General features: G+C 40.4%; 1 protein-coding gene across 6 annotated transcripts in view; it reads left to right on the top strand.

The window, feature by feature from the left end:
- Positions 1 to 20,527, top strand: part of LOC137482843 (Kv channel-interacting protein 1) — a 330,573-nt gene that overhangs the window by 258,205 nt on the left and 51,841 nt on the right. The window contains exon 1 of one of the 6 annotated variants that reach the window (XM_068205421.1): positions 6,240 to 6,378. The exons of 4 other annotated variants lie outside the window; for them this stretch is intronic. The gene's annotated coding sequence lies outside the window, so the exon portion shown is untranslated. Of the gene's footprint in view, positions 1 to 6,239; positions 6,379 to 12,026; positions 12,161 to 20,527 lie in introns of those variants that run through there. One more of the 6 variants, XM_068205423.1, reaches the window with a different exon arrangement.

Consider the following 20,527-nt stretch of genomic DNA (forward strand, 5'->3'; position numbering starts at 1 on the left):
ATTTAGTGCAGCAGTACTCAATCAAGAACAAAAGTAAAAACCTGGTGCACATCAGACTTGGGACAACTTACTCACAAGGACTACTTTGACAGTGAGAAAATAGCTTTGAACTGCAAGATGTGCCCTTGCACAAATATGCATGCATGCAAATTAGAAAGCAACCTCTCAGTAAAAGTGAAGAGATGTGACAGCACCCTCCTCTATAAACCAGGACAAAGGCAGTGGAAATAGAAAAGAGAGCTGGGAGGAATAGCCAAGCACAGAGCCAGCACCCCAGCTGGTAAATGCAAACTGTAGGCCACTGTGCCCTGGCTGCAAGCCTGTTGTGTGCCCACTATTCTTCCAGGGGCACAGCTGAGGTCAGGCTTTTCTTCTTGGTGCCTGATGACTCTTACAGTGACAGCTGCAGAGGCAGGAGTGGGAAACCTCAGTGGAAGAGAAACGGTAGGGTTAAAAAAATCTCCCTCTAACAGCTGTGAATTATTATTCTCTCTGGGAGGTTCTTTCCAGACCCTGCACCATGTATTGTTTGTTAATAACATAAAGCAGGTTTGATTCCAGTAATGTATTGTAGCAAACATAATGGTTATCTTGACTTTGTTTCTTTAGTTATGCAGAGTGGTGAGGTTTTTTTTTTTTTTTACTCAAGCCCAAGTGTTTAGATTTACCCCTAACTCAAAAGCTTTGCATTTCAGCTGTGTTGTCGTTTAACCCCAGCCAACTGCTGAGCCCATACAGCCTCTCTCTCACTCCTCCACCAGGAGAATCAGGGAGAGAATCAAAAGGGTAAAAGCTGGAAAACTCCTGGATTGAAATAATGACAGTTTAAAATGGAGTCCTGAAGTTGTGCACACAACTGTTGCCCCTCCTCTTTGCTGGTCTTAAACACACCAGGCTTTCCTTACTTCAAAGATAATATAAAGTCTTTTGTATGTTGGTGTTCATCATAAACATCACACAAAATAATGTTAAACTCATGATACAATGCTGAAAGAAAAATTCAATGTCAATTATTCCAAATAATCCTCAAATTTCCTAATCAATAGTTTGCCACTGATTTCTTCAAAAGCAAGGTACATTTCAAAACATGCCTTAGCATACAACCAAAGGAGATGTACTTGAAAAGTGGGGGATATTCATTGTATGGGAATAATTTCCATGTGATCAGTCTGATTCTGTGTGAACAGAATCCCCAAACCTTTAGCTGGAGAAGGGATGTGAAGATTTAGAGCTGTTGAGGTGACAGGATCTGGCTTATAGGGAAAAGCCTAACACTAACTTATTAACTAAATACACATGAGATCAGGCTGGCATTCCATAGCAAGCTATCAGGCTTTTTGTCATTATCAAGTTCTAAATGAAAATGATTGCTCTTCTAGTAATGTTAACTTACAAAAAAAATGTGCTGTTCAAGATTTTTGCTCTTAAAATATAAGGTGCAGACAATGTCATTCAGTTATTCTTTATCCCTGAGACAAGTCCAGATTTGGAGAAGTATAAACTGCCAGCATAGACCTGTATTTACAGGGGCCCACTCAAAACATACATTTTACTGTTTTCCCAGTGAAAGCCTGGCTTCCGCCCAGATACATTCGGCTTAAATATTCATAGATAATGGGACTAAAGCATTTTTTGGTGTTAGTGACAAGCTGCCCCAAGCTCTGGTGCCTGTCATCCCTTCTAATAATAAGTAAATTACTTATTAGTCCAGAATTAATTCAAACAAAGAGGTGGTTCTTACAATAAAATTGATTCCAGCTACTTATCTGGCCAAGATCTGTAGTACATGCAGTATTGTGACAAAATCTGGTCCTAAGTGAGGGAAAAAAAAGTCTAAAAACTTGGATTTTAGACTTGATATTTGTTTAGTCGTGTAAAATTTGTGTAGCATCAACATAAAAGCTGGGATTATGAAAGCAGTAAAGGGAATTCATCCATGTCAGTTCTATGTATTTTAATGAGATGGTAACTAAGCCCTAACTCATGTTGTGTATAGAGTACTCCAAGGATTTTGTAGTGCTTGCTATAAGCACCATGAATTCATTGGAAGGTTGCTCCTTAGCTGCATTTAATGCAAAACTTGAGCCATTTGGCTGAATTATCTTTTTTAGGATTGTATGATTTGGTTTTCTTTGGTGCTACAGCAGGTACTGTGGAAATTGCAATGCTACCTGTAAAAGCAGTAGGGAATATATCAGTCACACACCTCTGTTATCACTGCCTTTTAGCTAGGGATGGGGAGGCTCATCCTGAGATTTGAAAGAGAAATGGCCATGCTCCAGCACCCAGCCTGGGAGCTGTACAGCACTGCAACTCCCCTGTTCTGCTTTCCACACCCAGGGAGTTGGGTAACAGTTTTGTAGTTTGACCCAGAGACACTCCTTAAAGAAGGAGTGGCAACTCCTTTTAGAAGCAGGAAAAACTATAATTTGTAAATCGATGTACTTTTTTTAATACAAGTATCTAATCAATCATTTTCATAAATTACTCTTGCCCCCTAGTTAAGGAAGCAAGCCATTTCAGGCAACCTGTTGTGACAACTTGTAGCACAGAAAACACACAGATGCCTCCTTTTGGATCCAAGTTTTCTAACAGCCTGATTTGTAAATAAGATTTGTATATTCACACAGTCCTAATATTTTGGCTGGCAGGAAACGCAGTCATCAAGCTGTGAATAGTTTCCTGCACTTTCATGCTTCATTTCCAGAGAAAGAATCAAGTGTGAGTGACTTGAGGGGAAGGAGCTGCTGAGGCATATAAATACCTCTGCTACTCTACAGCTCTGCTGCTTAGAAGTGAACCTCTGTATCGGTGCAGTTCTGCTGGGAGTGTGTGGCAAGCACATTTCTCTCTGTGCACCTCTATGAAAAATCCTGAGAGAGAGAGAAATGTACTTGCCACAGGAGTGCTTTCTGCAGGAAACAAGTCTAAACAGGACATGCACAGAGTCTGCTGCATGTCCACATTGTGGTGTATGGTGATTGGTTAACTTGTGTACGTTGTGCCTTAAAACTATGTAAATTGATAAGCAGCTAACTCCTTAAAAAGACTGGGTTTTTGGCAACAAAGAGCATTCTTTTACACCTACCTGGGGTTCCTGTGTTGCTTATTATCACAACAGAGGTATGGTGACTGTGTGCCCTCCCTTAATGTCATTAAAAGTACTGATCTGGCTTCCTACCTGAGTGCTTTGCAAGCACTGTACAGGACTGTCTGTATCTGGAAGTGTGTGATCAAACACGGCTGGAGAGGTTCTGCTCTTTAATGGGAACAGCTTTGGTTAGCTGTGAACTGTAATACTGTGAGCTGTAATAATGCATTGATGTGTCATGATCTGCTGTCATAATAGGATGTCTTCTCCCCTGCACTGTCTGTATTGTCTCATGTGTTTCAGGGATGAGTTGTGATCCAGAGGGAAGCATTGTGCTAGGGTTTAAAGTGTGGAATTGGTGTTGGATCTTTTCAGTTAAACTATTTATGCAGCAGAATGGTCAAACTCATTTATAAATTTGACACCTTTAAATAACTAGTTTTAGCCAAAAATAAATTATTTAAGTGACATATACACAACACATTTCATTTAATCGCATTTTAGAAGTTGAGGTAGTTCACAGCAATTAAGAGTTGAGTCTTGGCAGCTGCTGAGGAAACCATGAGCTACATTTGGGGAGCCTGAGTAAGAAAGTCCTAGTCCAAGAGGCTGGAGCACTAGTCTGGTTTGGGGGAAAAATTCCTTCTTTTTGAAGTGACACTTGAATGTGGGTTCCCCTTTCCCAGGAGAAGGTGTCTCACCCCAAGAGGTACTCTGGTCCATGTCTCTTTCAGAATTGTTGGGTGGGTACAACATGTAATAGAGACAACTATAATATTCACAAGGCCAAAGAACAGAAGATATCTTTTGGCAAGAGGACTCCAAGGATAACTTAGGTTTAGAAACCTGAGGCACAGGAAAGCAGTTTAAACTTGGGTTTGTGTGTTCTTGATGAACAGCAGGATTCCTGGTCCCCAAATGTTTAAGAGGAACTCCAGGAAAGGCTTCATGGCAGTGAATGCCTGTTAGAGCGAAGGGTCCCTGTTACAGGATGAGTCCACAGGGCCTCCCCACCATCCTCCTGCTGCCTGCACAGAGTGCAGATCCTCCAAAGCCTCCAGATGGGCCCATCTTGTGGAGAGCCTGGCCCATGATCAGGGTGGGACTTCCTCTAAGTACCTGCTCACTAAATTTAAGCAGTACTTAATCTTGATCCTTGCCTTTGCTAAACTGATATTCAAAAATGCTTTGCACTGGGATTTTCCTGCCATTTGAGCTGTTTTACATGAAAGCCTGTGATTACGGAACATATTGTTTTGACACAGTGATAAAAGCCAGGAAATTCACCATCAGTGGTGTTTCTCTCACCTTCACGGCGTAACTGTTCTTGTGTAGGCAGTAATTGAGTAGAAATTATAATGACAGTTAACATAGAGCCTTCTGCTTTAGTACACATTTTATCATTACTTCAAGGAAAAATGTCCATTAAGAGTAAATATTTGTATCTGAGTGATACGTATTAAAAAAATCACACAGCTTGGAGAATCTGCTGTAAATATCAGCATCAATGTAGGTGAGACTAGGATTTGTTATTGCCCTTGCAGGTTTTGCCATAAAAGAAGTATCCTGAATTCCTTCTCCCTTCTTCACTAGTTTCATGCTGTCCCTGTTACAATAATTGATCAGAAAAGCGAAGTTTAGATAATGTTCTTTACACAATTGCTATCAATTGGTAAATAGGCCATTTTAGCATTGAATATTTCCCCAAAAAAGCCTTTGAGTTTTTGTTTATGTTTCATTACTGTTTGCAATTAACTGGGTGGGAAAAGAAATGGAAAATGCTGATTTATGTTTCATGAATGACAGCTCCCTATTTCTGGTTGCTCCATATTTGTGGTTTAAAGCCTGGTTTATTAATAAATAAATAGAATTTCTCTGTGTCTTTGATCATTGATACAATCACACAGAATACTGATTGTTTTAAAGGAGTTTTCAGTTAATCTCTAGCACATGTGCTGTATCATAAGTCAAAACATCACCTTAAAAGACCTATGCTCAGTGAATAAATACAAAAGAGACTCACTCCCCTGTTTGGAGTAAATGTACTATTGGTGAAAGTGATAGGTTTAACACTGATTTGGGCTGATCAACTGTCAGGACAGACTATGAAATGTCGCTCCTAAAATAGCTGATAACAAAATTCAAACAAAATTATTTTTAAAAATTATCCATCCTAATAGCTAGACCTGAAAATTAATAACCTGGCTTTCTGAAGTCCTGGACTTTTCAGAAATTTTATGGAATTTGCTACCTCTTAAAGACAAGTTATTTCATTAAAACAACCAGGTTTGACCTACTACCTAATTAGGGAAAAGAAGTCCTCCTCAAAGACAACAAACAAAACTGAAAAAATCAACTCCAGCTTTCAACACCAGACAGTGCCAGCTTCTTATAGGTTTTTGATGGTTTCTGAAGATTTGCTTAATGTGAAAACTTCTATGTAGGCCTTGGTTTCCCAGCCCGCCAACATTTTGTCACAGTTCATGCATAGCAGGGGAATTTAAAGAGAAAACTGTTTGGGATAAGGGTCAGCAGTTCCTTACTCATGTAACGTTTTTCTATTCTGTGTGTGCTGTGGGAAGCCTCGGATTCAGAGGCACAGCTTTTCTCAGGACTGTGGCACAAGCCCAGCCCAGCTGAGCGCGGCCCGAGGGGCGGCAGCGCTGCCGGGGGGAGCGGGTTGGATCGGGGCGCAGCGGGGCAGGGTAGCCGGTAGCTCCTGCAGGGAGCCGGGCGGGACCGACAGCATCCCCGGGCAGGGACAGGACTGCCCGGGGCAGGGACAGCTCCTGCACCGAGCTCCCTCACCGGCCCCAACACCGCTCAGCTCCAGCTTCACCTGCCGCCAGCAGAGCCGTGCGGAGGTGGAGGCCAGTTTGCCAATGAGCAATAACTCAGTGAGAAATAATTCCCATAGCTCAGCCCACCTGTTCAGAGCTTACTTGCAGCTGGTTCCATTAAATCTGGTAGATATATTCGAGGTTAACGAACACCCCGAGTCTCAATGTGATGTGTGATCTGGGGGTATATGTATCCCTTTGTTGAATGCTAGTAAATATTTGCTAAACATTTGCTAATGTACTGTTAGTCTTACTTTTGGGATTCATTCACTATGCAGCACTTATGCTTCGAAAAATTGCATTTATATGAAGCATAGCCTCTTGTGAGGAGAGGCATTTGCTGCTGGGTGAGCCCCTGAGTGAGCACTGTTGCACGAGGGGCTGGATACCAGGTGAGAACCCTTGAATAGCATGGACGAGTGCTCAGGTTCAATAGAGGTGTTTCAGGTATGTTTGTCTTGTTTCATTTCAAGTAAGACTATTTATTTAGTAGTCTATTTCTCCAGATATCTTCAGGCTAAAGATTTTTATGTGTGGCTTTCAAAACCTTTTTGGTTTTGAAATATATTGAGTGCTTCTGAAACAGTTTTTTGTAAATTGCTTTTTCTTTATTGCTTATTTAGTAGTAATTAGACTTTCTAATTGTTTTAGTCTAGCAAAATTTTGAGTTGTTTGCCAAGGAGTTTGTGTAGTTGCACAGGTGGATCAGGCTTACAGACAGCAGGAGTGCTCTGGAGCTGAACTAAATGCATTGCTTGGTTTTGACTTCAGGCAAAATTCTGGTGGGCAGTAGACATTACTTCAGACTAAATATTAGCAGCCTGCTCTGAGTGTAGTGTGGGAGGTCAGCTTGTTCTGCTCCCAAAGAATATAGGAGGAGATAAAGGCAGGGGAGCAAAGCAGTATGAACAGAGGCATAAACTTAGCTGCATGGTTGTCTTTTGTGAAAGTAAACAATAATTTGTTTAGGAAAAAATTGTGTGGGAAAAATATTTTCTTTAATATTTTCTTTACCCTTAGAATTTTTTGCATTTGTAAAATTAGGTAGATATTATATAAGACTGAGGATTTGGAGGAGAATAGAACTAGTCCTTGTCCTTGCTCTGTTTGTGTCTCTGCTCAAAATCCTTCATGGTCCCTCTTTTCTAAATTCTCCAAATCTTGTCTTTATTACATTTCCTATCAGGTTAAACTATAGCTGCCATGGTAATGCAGTTGAAAAACAGAAAAGAGAGCCTTCATTAACACAATGTTCAAATTGAACTGATTAATTTTGATTAAAATAATAGTGAAGGTGGAATGACTTAGATTTCTACTTTTACTTTTCAGCTTAAATGGCTGAAAAAGTTTATTTTCCAGCTTAAATGGCTACTTCTTGGCAATCAGGGAAATCTCTCTGGCAATGTGCTGCATCAGTTAAAAGCAAATTGTATGCATTTTGTTTAGCCCAACAGTCTGGGTGTTTAAAAGATAAGGAGCACTTCTCAGCATGAATGAACTGTGGAATGTATTAGAGAATGAAGATTTTGATGAGAAGCTACATAAGAAATCCACCCAAACTTCCATTTAAAAATATATTACAATGTTAATTCCTGCAGAGAAGTCTTATTTTTGAATTTCAGATGGTTGTGCTGAATACATCTTTTAAAGATATTTTAATGACAATTGATATCTGAATCTCTCCCCTCCAGCTGTGATGGGGAAAATATTCTATTCTTGAGTTTTCCTTGCTGCAGATATAATAACTCTTGAATATTCTGGGCCAAATGCCTTTCCAGAGTGATATAAGGTTTTGGCTCCTAGATGGTTGGTCTGATCTGAGGAAAGCTTTTCTGCAGATGGCATTGCAAACTCTGCAGCAGAGTCGTCACCGAGCAAACTCATTCCTTGGTTCCTCAGAGGGTGACAAGTGCTCCCTATTGTTCAGAGATGAATAGAACATCATTTTTCTAGCCAAGGTGTATATGACACAGAAACTGCAGGTAGATGGACTACTGACTATGTGTGTTTGCATGAGCCTGAAAAGCATTTGTTTTAGAAAGTGTGTGAAATAAGTTATATGAAATGAAATGAATTGAAATTCTGGTAAATTATATGCAAGTATAACCAAAAATAGTTCTCTTGAAGCACTGAGAGAGACTGATAAAGTTCAACTGTCTATCATGAGTGAAAGTCAGAAAATATAAGTTGTCAAGTCTAATAGCTTTCACAAGCCCAGTGCCATTTAGGTGTACTAGAAAATGAAAATAATTCAGCTTTCACAAACATACAGTAGAACTCTTCTGAGTATACTGTGGTCCATATGTGTTGTCAGAAATCCTTCAAAAATATATACTATAACAAAAAAGAAATCAACAAAAAGAAGTGCACCCAAAGACAAGTGATGCAAATGGAAGCATTATTCACCCCTCTCATGGTTTGACACAGATGTGAATTTTTTCAGGAAGGTGGGGTCAAACCAATCAGTGGTCAGGTTTAGCTATTGGCACTTGGTGTGACCACTGAAGGCATGGACACACCTCTGAGAACACAGGGAGTTAAAAGCAAGAACTGCCAGGGGAGCTTTCTCTTTAGTTCCGGTCAGAGTGGGAGAGGGGAAGCCATGTGGCCTGAGAGGTGGGCCAGTGGATGAAGGGCTGGAACCAGGCAGGCCCCCTGCAGACAGAAGGGTGGAGAGAAATGGAGATGCCTTTGTTCCCTTGTTTCCCCCCTTCCCCCGCCTCAAGAGGGAAAGAGACAGAGAGCCTGATGGCACCTGGGAAGGGTGGGGGAGGGGGGGAGGTGCCCAGCCGTGGGAGTTGGAGTTCTGGGCAGAGATTTCAGCGTCCGGGGAGTCTGCGATTTTTAACTCTTTCCTGGGAAATGAAAGCTTTGTGAAATACTACTCCTCCTTGATTTGAAAGAGAAGAGAGACAATATGGGAACTGAGATGTTAAAAGAAGAAGTTTTAGGTGGGAGGAGATGATGGAGTGGCTTTTGGCTGGACTATTCTTGTTAGCCATAGAGTGAACCAATTTCTCCTGCAACAGACACTGCATTTTTGGGGGGTGCAATGGTGAGCCAAGAGACCTGCTTCAGCGTCTACCAACACAGGAGTGGAGTGAACAGAGAAGAGGAGGGTGTGGTGATGCCCTCTGTCTTCAGGAAGAAGATGATCTCTGTTCTTGAGACCCTTGGCCCCAGGGGAGGAGGAAATGGGGGGACTGTGGTCCCAAAATGATAAACTGAACTGTATTTCTTTAGGTGCTTGGCAAAGTGTCCTTAAAGGAGCCCTGTGAGCAGTCTGTGCATGCACAGTCGTGAGAGCACTGTGACATGGAAAGGACAGTGTCACACTGGCAGATTTTTTTTCTCCTGGCGGTTGCCATGTGTGACATGGAAACACAGGAGTTGGCAGCTGTGTTTTCTAGGGGGTCTGTGGTGCAAGAGAGACTCCTCTCTCCCTTGGTGGACTGGGTATTGATTATCTGAAGGGTGGCAACTTGATCAGGAACCCTGGGTGATGTCTCACTGTGTTTTGGTGGAAATTGGGTGGGGGGAGGAGAAGTGTTTTGGAAGGTTTTAATTCCGAATTCTGTGTCTTTTATTATAGCAGTAGTAGCTTAATAAAGTGTATCCCTTTGTTATTAAGCTTGGGCCTGCTCTGCTGTGTTCCTGATTGCATCTCACAGCATTTATTTGGGGAAGTTGCATTTTCATGGGGGCACTGGCATTGTGCCAGCATCAAACCATGACAACCCCTGACCAGGGTTATTAAACTTTTTTATCTCAATTAATGATTTTTTTCACTTTCATGTTTCCAATTCTTCCCCCTGTCCCACTGAGGGGGAGCAAGGGAGCAGCTTCATGGGGCTGAGCTGCTTGCTGCAGTTAAGTCAACAAAAACAGGTTCACACCAGCCTCATCAATTCCAAACTTCCAAATTTTTACTTTTGTAATATGGAGCATCTCTCAGAACACACTTAGGTTGTGGGAAAGTAGCACCTATAATTTTGCAGTGTGGTTTTTAGTTGAGCTGGGAAAAGCATTGCATGCATCAATGCTCATTACATATTGGCCACGATGGGAGCACAAAGCCCATGCTTGTGGTCTTCACCTGGCAGAAATGTTTCCCTCTGCAACACCAGTTTCTTGATCACCGTCTGTACACTGCTGTTCCTGAGGGCAGTGATGAATGTGTATGCACAGGGCCTGGCTCGCTGCTGCTGGATGTCAGCTGATGGTCATGCCATGGGAACTGCTGGTTTCTGTTCTTACTGTGAAAAATGCCAATCACTTGGTTTTTAAAATTTTAATAATAATAGTTATAAAAATAGTAATACAATTAGAGTAATAAAAATTTAGAGTAAGGACAATTACAAGACAATAAAAAGCAAAGAATTACGGACGTCCGGATGCTCTCGGGCACTTAAGCCTGATAAGCATGCCTTGTGAACAAAGGAATAACCTTTAAAAGCAACAGCCTGTTGCGTATTCATATATCTCATACATGATGCATAAATTCCTTGCAAATTAAGAACTTTTCTGGTTTTTGTTAGCTTCTTCCCCTTAATCCTGGTGGTTCCATAAAGACGGAGAGAAGGTGGAAGAATGTTTGTCTTTTCCAATAAGGAGGCAGTAATTCTTTGTGGGCCCCCATCACTGCCATATCTGTGCGAAGAGTTTCTTGATTATCTCATCTCTTGCTTGAGCTAGTAAAAAAAAAAAAAAAAACCCACATACATAGGTTCTATTTTAACTACAAAACTACATTTACCATACTATTAAAATGTTAATACAGCATTTCTAATCAATATAACATAATACATATGGTATTCAATTTAATATTTGAGAAAAGCCAATCATAAAATATGCATTTTTCACACTACAGTGATTAACCAAAAGACCCTGTGATGCAGCAATGTAGTATCAGAAAAGCTGTGAAGAAAAGCACAGTTTTCAGTGAAGGAAGAGGGGAAGGGAAATGCCCAAATCCCATCAATGTTCAGTGCAGAGTTGGGGGGATTGATTTCAGTGACCTGACAGCTGTCTTAAAATCTGTCCTGTATTTGCTTTAATGATTTGGTAGGCATGTTTTTTTTATGAAATGTCTTCACCTGAATGAAAGTATCAAAAACCTCTTCTACATATAATGTACCAGATTGCTTAGTGACTACAGGTATAGAAGTCTCACAAGGGAAATGTAAGTGCAGGGATAGTGCAGGTAGCAGCTCTGGCTGGAGACGCAACACAGATGTGCTCTTTGTGCCTGCTCTGAGGATATATGAAAGACTTTTAATCTCTAGAGTTTTTACTTATGTTGTTTCTTAGCAGTTCCCTCAAAAGATGCAACTTTATTTAATGTACATTTTATACAGCCTTGATTAGAAGGAAAAACAAAGCTTATTCTGCTGTAGCGATGGATGGAAGCATTCCAAAATCCCAATTCATCTGTTGTCAGAAGTAGCAAACAACCTGATTTCTCATTTCAGTGCCACCAAATAATTCAGCATTCTAATTAATCATAGACCTCAGGAAAATCGATAATGCAATTATTCTGTTCAAATAAGCCTGTTAATTTCTAGTATATTCTGATTCAGCAAATATTTAATATGCAGTTAGCCTGCCTAGGAAGGTTGCTCACAGCAATGCATTGATGGCAAAAGTGCAATACCTGTGTCCTCAGACCAATGTTTGGTTTTTCCTTTATGACACAGATAACAAAGAACTGCAGAAGGATCATGTAGGTAATAAAGAACTGAAATATCTAAAAATAAAGAAGCAACTAAGTCCAAGATGTGTGACTGACAGCTGAGATCTGCACAGAGAAACTGCAAGCTCTTGTTCCATCAGTTTGAAGCCAGAACTATGGAATTTTACCCGTAAAAACTCAAGTGTAGATTAGCTTCATGATATAAAGGGTCAGAAAAGAGATCACTCAATCTGTGGCTCCAGTGTTTCATTATAGCTGCTGGGACCATATAACTATACTTAGTAGATGAAAGCTTTTAATTATACTCATGTGTTCACACCTACTGGCAATTATAGCATCTTGTCTTATTTGGGGTTTTGTGCCTTTCTTGTGGCAAACTGAAGTCTAGTCGCATTTAGTGAAAGTTTTAGCAATAGTTCTATACAGTGTGAAGATCACTTCAAGAGAAATGAAGTTTTTTGCATGAATAAGTTATTGTCAGGATTGATGTTTGAGCTGCTTGAGGACAAATGTGACTTGTCTGATGTTGCTTGTGAGGTGAGTAGGCAAACTGGGAGCAAAACCTGTATCTAATATCTATATATCCGGATCAGTCTTTTTCTCTCATTTTGTCTCTCATTTATTTTTCCTTCAACAAAATCCAAACTAAACCTTTTCAACCTGATCCTATTAAGAAATCTAATTAGTGCTACAGCTTTGCAGGGCACTATTATCGTGTTGACTTTTAATCATGCTACTGTGAGAGTGTTTTTCCTGAACCCTGAATGATACAGAATAATTAGCTTGAACATGCTGAGGCAGAAAACTTTTCTTAAAAAAGAAAAAACTCTTCAAAATATTGTCTATTTGCTAGCTGCTTATGAGATGTGGTAAGAAAAAAAAGATAAGTGAGCTATCCAGACTGGACAGGTGAACTTAATATTTACTTATTTGTTGCAGTACTCCCTGAGTGGAACAGATTGTCTTGTGTAAGAAAATGCAAGCTGACTAATAAAATTAGCTGAAGGACTCCAAAACGGAGCCTTCTTTGCACAAGGACTGACCACAGCTTTCAGGGATCTCTGAAGGTTTGTGTAATTGGTTCAATGGCTGTGTCTTAGTTATTAAATGCTTTCTTTTAATTAAACCATAATTTGTCTGGTAAGTACCACTTTCACTTGGTTTTTAATTAAGGGAAAAACTGTGCTGTGCATTGCTGAGCATTCAGAGGATTCCAAGTGAAGAATAAGGAACTGTACAAACAGAATGTCAAACCTTGTGAGTGTTCCTTCATTTACCCCAGACCTCATTTCAACTCCTGGGTTAATGTCTATTAATACTGCTGGGATGATAAAAGTACCAAAATTTTCATCCAAAGTCCTCTGCAAAATAGGAGTTGGGAGGATTAGAATGGATTTGAGAGGTGGGAGGATGGGGAAAGGTTTGGACAAGTCCTTTCTACAAGAGTCACTCTGCTTTGCAGAGCAGAGCCCGAAGAATACAAGGGCTGTCCTGGCCATGCTGCTTCTACTGTCCCTGTGACTGAGTATCCTGAGCCTGGGGAGGGAGGCATTGCCTTGCAGAACAGATATTTTCGCTTTTGAACATTTTAAGTGTATGTTTTGTCCCACAGCAGTAGTTCCTTTTTGTAAGACAGTAGAAGTTATTCCCTTTTAAGGGGTAGAGAATGGTATTAATATGTTGTATCACCAGAAACTTGGAACAGATTCCGTTAGAGTGATGGGCTCATCAGGCAGAATCAGGGGCTACCAGGATCCTGTGCTTGTCTCCTCAATCTCTCAACAGAAGCAAAAGGACACAAAGCCACTTTTGCCCTTACAGTTCACTTTCACCATCCAAACTTCTTGGATTTAGCCAAAACTTTTAGTTTTTCTTTATGCTACAAATGCAGGGACCAGTGTGAGCTATGACTCACTGGGGGCAGGGAAGGTGGGGCAGCAAAAACCACTTGTATACAAGACTTAGGGATCTAAATGTGATGCTGGGGGAGGTGAGAAAAGCTTGGTGCTTTGGCAAAATTTGTTGCTTTGAAGTACTAATTTTCTCTGACTTTTTTCATTATTTCTGCTGCCTCTTTCAGTAAAGGAGTCTCTTCACAGCCCCAAAATTCTGCTCTGGGCTTTTGTTGTAGATAATAAAAAGTTGGTGAAGGGTTTCTTTAGTTATCTGAAAGAGTACCATGGCAATTTGCAGAAAACTGTTGTCATTACATGATTATATAAACTTTGTAGCTTTTCTGCTATTTTTTTAAGTTTCATTCCCTTACTGAATTACTACAGTGACACTTAATCTCATCTAAGCCAAGGCCTTTTTATTTAATATTATTACAAGTCCTTAAACCAATGTATATATAGATAAATTCAGTATAAAACAGTGAACAAATTCTTTGAAATTGTGAGTTATGAGAGTATGTTTGAGATATTTACATTGTTTTTTGTTTTCAAATGAGACATGGAAAATTGATAAATATGAAGACATCAAGCTGTTTGACTCCAATTTGTTTAGAATGATTTATGTGCACTTCCCATACCACTGCATTAAACAGTTTTATGACGTAGAAGGCAGAACCACTTGATTTCAAAAAATCTCCATGATCTTTCCAGAGTGTTTATGAGCCTAAATAACAAGTGTCATTGTGCAGGGTAACTCACGAGGTGTTGAAGTCAGCAAAAGGTTGCTTGTTGATTTGAGCACATTTTATATCCAACACTGGAACAGGCTGATTTGATGGGTTGTGGAGTCTGTGTTGGAAATAGCCCAAGCCTGACTCTAAACCATCCTGCTGTACTTAACCCAGCTCTGATCAGTGCTTTCCATCACCTTCCTAACATCAGCTGGTCTCTGATATTCTGTAAGAAAAAAAAGATGTTCATGTCTCAATCATACACTAAAAGAATGAGGATATGAAATTTTAAAATCAAGTATTTAAAGGAAGAAAGAGAACTTAAAACAAATGTTTTATTTTTCTTAGAATAAATCAGGTTTTTTCTGATATAGACTGATGAAATAAGAAGGTTAAGGATTGACTTCATGATTGTTCTAGCAGGGGGCAAAGGAAGTTTACAAACTTCTGTTATTCTGTGTGCTGCCTATAATGGGGAATGAGATTTGCCTTCTCTGCATATGATTAGTTTCCACTGGACATGTAGTAGAGATAGACATCCTAGTTTCAATTGTCCTTATTGGCTCTCTCATTACCAGATAATAACTTGGGTTTACCATCTGTGAAATAAGACAGACTCACTCAAGTTATCACTGGCTGGGAGTGCTCTTCTCTCTGTCTGCTTTCACAGCTGGATGTAGTCCATGTTCTTGCTGATAATATCAGCAAAGAGATCAAGCACAGAAATATCCTGGTTCAGACTTTGCTGGGTAGTGAGGTTCTTTGCAAAACTTACCAGTGCCATCTTCAACAACATGGAAGATTTATGTTTACTGCTGTAAAACTTCGAAAGTCAGACATAAGCTGAAGTGTAGGTGTGTGTTATGATCCCCTCAGAGTTGGGCTTCTGTGGGCAGAGGCTCTCCTATGATGGTGTCTGCAGCAGGTTTCTCACTTCTGGGCCTTCTGCCTTTAGTTGGAAACTGCCAACATTTATTCCCAGTGTGCAGAGGTAGTAAGAAGCAATTCTCTTCTTAAAGAAAGTGACATCTGTGGCCTCCCAGACGTATGAGGGGAAAGGGTATTAATATGCTGTTGAAAATACCCTGCACAGGAGTCAGCCCTCAGCCATGCAGCCTTCCACTCCAGCTTACTACTCATGGGGGAAAAAAAGCCTGAATTCAAATATGTTTTCCTGGTTTGCCTCACAGTGAACCTGGGTTTATACCCTCTCACATGAAGGTATGCAAAAAAGTCTACAATCTGCACTGGAATCTGGGCAGGTTTAGGGTAAGTAGCAGATCTAGAGGATTTCTAGACAAGCAAAACTGTGTTGCCTGAATCACTGGGATTATTTTATTTTTAAGATTCCCTGTCCTTCTTTCTGTCATGTCATGCACAAATTAGTCCTTCAGAGAGTAATTTGAAAACAATGACTGTGTGTGACAGGAAGGTACAATGTGAAATGCATGGTACTTCTGTTTTCAGTTAATTAGAAACTTGAGATCTCTCATTACTAATAAAGTTTCAGGTTTCTGTTCTTTGAAGCAGACAAATTTCTAATCAGGCATAATTACTGAGAAGAGCTCCTTGGCTGGATCCATTAACTTACCCTCCTCTTTTGGTGTTTTTTCTCCCTCTCCTTTTCCTCACGTCTTGGACTGAAGACAGTAAAATATATAGCAGACCTCCGATAATTACCTGAATGGCAGACATTTAATAGGTTTATAATGTGTCTGAGTGAGGGTTATTAAATCTGCTGTACTGAGCTTTTCAGCTACAGCTGTTTTATTCTCTGTCTACGTAGAACTTTAAAAAGTTCTCTGTGCAAAAGAAGTGTTACTTTCCAAGTACATGTTAATTAATTGTCCATTTGCATTTATGCTGGACCTAATTTGTGAAAAATTCTTACAAAATGCCTGCCCTTGAATGGTTTTCTGGGTAGACCACAAAATGCAAATGTCTCCTTATTGTTACAGATTGCCTTTCCCTGTGTCACTTTAAAATTATTGCTTTCTCCTGAGCAATGAGAAATTATGCATTTCAAGCATTTTCCATAGGGACCTTACTTACTAGTTCCCTGAGCAGCCTGAGGTTTGCTCTCCTCATGTCCAGAGCTGATGTTTTTCTGGCACTTTTCCTCCTGTCACCAGAGATTTTAAACTTGATGGCTCTGTGCTTGCCATGGCCAAGTCAGCCCGTCTCCACTCTGCTCGCAAGATCCACTCTGTTGGCAAGGAGGGCATCTTTCCCAGTCGGCTCCCTTAGGACCTGTTCCATAAAGTTGTCTTCCAGGTTTTTTAGCAATCTCCTGGCCCAGATTGTACCAGCTCTGTGATGTTCTCAGTTAATTTCTGGAAAGTAAGTCAGAATGGCTTTGTGGATGTTTTCTTGGGTAAAAGCAAAGGGTCTCAAGAGCTGTCTGTAAGAGCTGTCTTAATGAGCTGCAGTCTGCTGTGACTTGCTCAGTGTTGAGTCCAAGTGTGATCATTGTTCAGCAGAATTTCAAATGGGCTTATGATAATTACTCCTTGAAATGAAATGCTGCTGGGAGAGCCTGCTGCTGGCCTGTGCTCTGTTTTTGTGTGTGCCTGGTGTCACCTGCAGGGGGAACAGAATTTCTTGTGATGGGTACTGTAGATTTAGACAAAAAGTACCTGGTGTTAGGCTATACTGTTACTCTATCTGTGGAAGTATTTGCATTTAGATAAATGTTTTAGATCCATCCTCTGTCTTGAGCTGCTTGTTAAGGCTATTTTAAACTTTTTCTCTGTCTTTGAAATGCATTTTTCCTCAAGGTTGGTTCAGTCAATTGACACATTTCTTGAAACAAAGGCAGGCACCTCTTGGTAGGATTAGGCAATAAGCAACATAGCTTTGGCTGGCACATGTGGCATTGATAAACTGGCTTTTGTCTGATGAGTCTCTTCTTGTTAATCTTGATTTATCACTCAGTTTTCACAGTTTCCTTCCTTCTTTTATCTTGGTTTTTTTTTTTTTCCCTTTGTGTATTCTTCTGCCTTGTGTTCTGAGGCTGACTAAAGGGTAAGACTACTCAACGATGAGCAAGGAACAGTGAATTTTCAAATCAGTGATTTTGAACAAAAGGAAAATAGACTTTAGTAAATAAGTCATTGAAAACACTATTGTAATTAGGAAAGAAAAAATGAAGGCAAAGGTGTTTACGAACCTGAGCCTGAATAATTTGAACATAGGAGTTCAGAAAGAGAGCAGAGTACCAAACTAAGCTGCTTCAAATACTCAGGAAACCTAAGCTCTGTCCCTAGCTTTCCTTAAGGGCTCTGGGAAACATTATTTTGCTTTCTTTAATTTTTTTCTTACTAGAATTTTCTTTGTCAAATATTCCAAAACTGTAGGTGAAAGTTCTATAATAGTAGTAGTAATTATCTCCTGTGTGGTATTTACCTAAGATGGTATTTACCAAAACAATTTGCCCATTTTCATTCTTTTGCTGCTATTTGCTTATTACAAAGGTTGTGTGACACTTTCTTCCCTTTCTTAATAATTTGCTAAATTTTATTGTGCTGTGCAATTTAAACCTCATTTAAGCAATGTACTGTACAAATCATATAATCCAGAATTGGAAAAAAATACCTGCAGACATACTACAAAAGTGCAGTTCTCAGGACTTAGTTCCATTTCTTTATAGCTGTGACGTGGAGACCTTTGCTTCTCAAGAAATAATCCAATATTGTAAGAAGCCCCAGTTGCAGTGACAGTTCCTAAAACAGCTAGTAAAAGTTTTCTGCTGATCACATAGATGTTAAAACAGGTTTTATGGCTTGATTTATAAGCAGAAACTGAAGCAAAGCCAGTTTATGAGTTTTTCCCTTCTTTAATCCTAAGTCGGAAAGGAGGCAGAGAGCTGAACTGATAACTTAGAAAAAAATTGCTGTGAAAGGGAATTTATCACTCTTTCTCTGTAAGTGGTTTTCAGGCACAACTGAAAAGCTGCTATTCTTACACTTCTTGAATACATCAGGCTTTAATATTTGAGCTAAGACCCAGCAACAGGCAAATAAAAACATGTGACTGAAGGGTTTCTGTTAACTGCCCTTTGCCTCTGCTGATTTTTGCTGTGTATTGAGCACATGCTCTGTTGGTAGAGCAGGGTCTTGGAGAAACTTTCTAAGATACCTCCAAATAGTGCATCCTGAATATTCTGATACACAAGGCTTACTCTGCACAGACATTTATGCTGCCAGGCCTTGCCTTGATCTGAGACAGTTCATCACTAGTTTAATATTATGTTCAGACTACTATTTAAAATTACACATCTTCTGTGTAATGGCAGCTGGCTCTGGGCAAACCTGCTAGCACGTGAGTCCCTCCAGCTTTCCTAGTCTGTGCAATGTGGGTCAGCTCTGGAGTGTGCTTGAGACTGCAGCAGTTGCAGTAGATGTGTCTTACTGGGTCTTACCTCTCCCACCTTTTTCTGCAATTACAATTAGCTGGAAAGCAGAGGCTAGGAGGAGAAGTTAATGAAATGAGAATGTGCAGCTTCTAATGAATTATATCTAAGATAATTGGTTAATTACAGAAACTTATTAATTCTCCATTACTGGAGCTACCTTCTCCTGATGGCATTTTTCGTAACCGATCTCTTTAAAAAAATGGAAATGTTGGTATGTGCCTTTCCTAAGTCACAGCAAACCCACACGATAATGTGCCTAGGAGCTGATGTCTTACTGAGCACTGTTACATAAAGGGGACCTCAGCCTGGCACCTCTCTGGAATGCAGTCCACTGAAAATGTATTTATTTCCTATCTGTTGGCAGAGCAACCAGAACTGTTTTTCAAGGAACTTAATTTAAAATTATGCCAATGAGACCTGGGGAAGGAATCTAGTTTGATCCCAAATGACTTCCTGGAAGGCAAGTGTCCTTGTCAGCATGTGAGGAAATTGGCAGTGAGTTGCTGAGCTCTGAGAGGCTGAAATTCATATGAAGAGGTTGATAATATTTTGTGACATATAGTTATTTCCTAGAGCTAAGGCTTACACTGATACCAGTGCTTGTTTCATGGCTTCGGTATGCCCTGTTGTGTGTTTCACACTGAACTTTGCTCTGTGAGTGCCCCATGCTGCAACTTCCCAGTGTTGCACAGTACTGAGCACACTGGTGGGGAGAGACCTCTGAGGCAGCACCATTACCTGCCTGGGAGAGGGGAGCAAAGCCACAGCTCAGGGCAGGTGGACCTCTGAATACACCAGGCCATTTTGGTGTCTGTGACTTGGTTATGGTTTCATAACTTCTCCCCAGCACAGCAACTAGGTTTCTGAAGGCTTGGGCTCACATACATCTTTCCTCTCTTTTTGTGACACCCTGTAGCATGTTAGGAACAAGAAAGGGCTGACATCAACCACCTATTAGTTATTGCTTCACACGAGTAACAGCATTTGTGTGAGTCACCTAGCAGTAATTGAGGAGTACTGTAACAGTGGTGACACAGAAACTCCTCAGCCAGGCAAGAACAACAACAAAGAAAGGACAATTCCAGTGTCCAAGTGGTGTTGACTTAGATATGCCCAAGAGAAAAGTAAAGGTGATAGAAACAAATAAAGAAATAAAGGTGATCAGCAAAGCCAAACTATTAGGTGCTTTATGGATAGTCAGGCAGAATACAGGTGTGTAGAAAAGGACTTCCTATACCTGCCATCCAGGTCATATATTGCCAGCTTTGTGTGTCTGCAACCAGCCAGCCCCCAGCAAGTCGCAGTGTGCCTATGATGCCCTGGTGATTAGTTTGTGTGTGTCCGATACAGTGTGGTGAGTTGATCCTGCTTCACTGCTGCGGGGATATGCAGGTGAGACTCTGCATCCTTTCCCTCCAGCACACTAAGCAAGAGCTGGATTGGAGAAATTGGTCTCATGAAGGCTCCAGCTCAGCCTTTGCAATTCATCATGATCCAAGGTGCAGCTTTACTTTCAACTACAGCTGCAGTTTAAGATTTGTCAGCTTAGCTTTTGTTAGCACAAAACAAAAGCTCATGAGCTTTGTGGCACAGTTAATTCTCCTGTTGCTGTACTTTGGAGTCATAGCAGAGACCAAAGCAAAGTCAGTTGAGTGTCTGTGCAGTTAACATCACAGTAAACAAGTAATAACCAGAACCCTCAACTGACATTTAAAGTTTAAAGCTGTTGTATGGCATTTCCGCATCTATGTGCTGTCTAATGCCCCCTCTGAGCACAATTACTGTATAAACTGAGCAGAATGTATTGAATAAATATGCCAACTTCACCTTCTCCTTCTAGAGCTGTAACAGTGAAATTTTAGTAGGT

The sequence above is a fragment of the Anomalospiza imberbis genome, chromosome 15 (genome assembly GCF_031753505.1).
Source record: "Anomalospiza imberbis isolate Cuckoo-Finch-1a 21T00152 chromosome 15, ASM3175350v1, whole genome shotgun sequence".
NCBI classification, from domain to species: Eukaryota; Metazoa; Chordata; class Aves; order Passeriformes; family Viduidae; genus Anomalospiza; species Anomalospiza imberbis.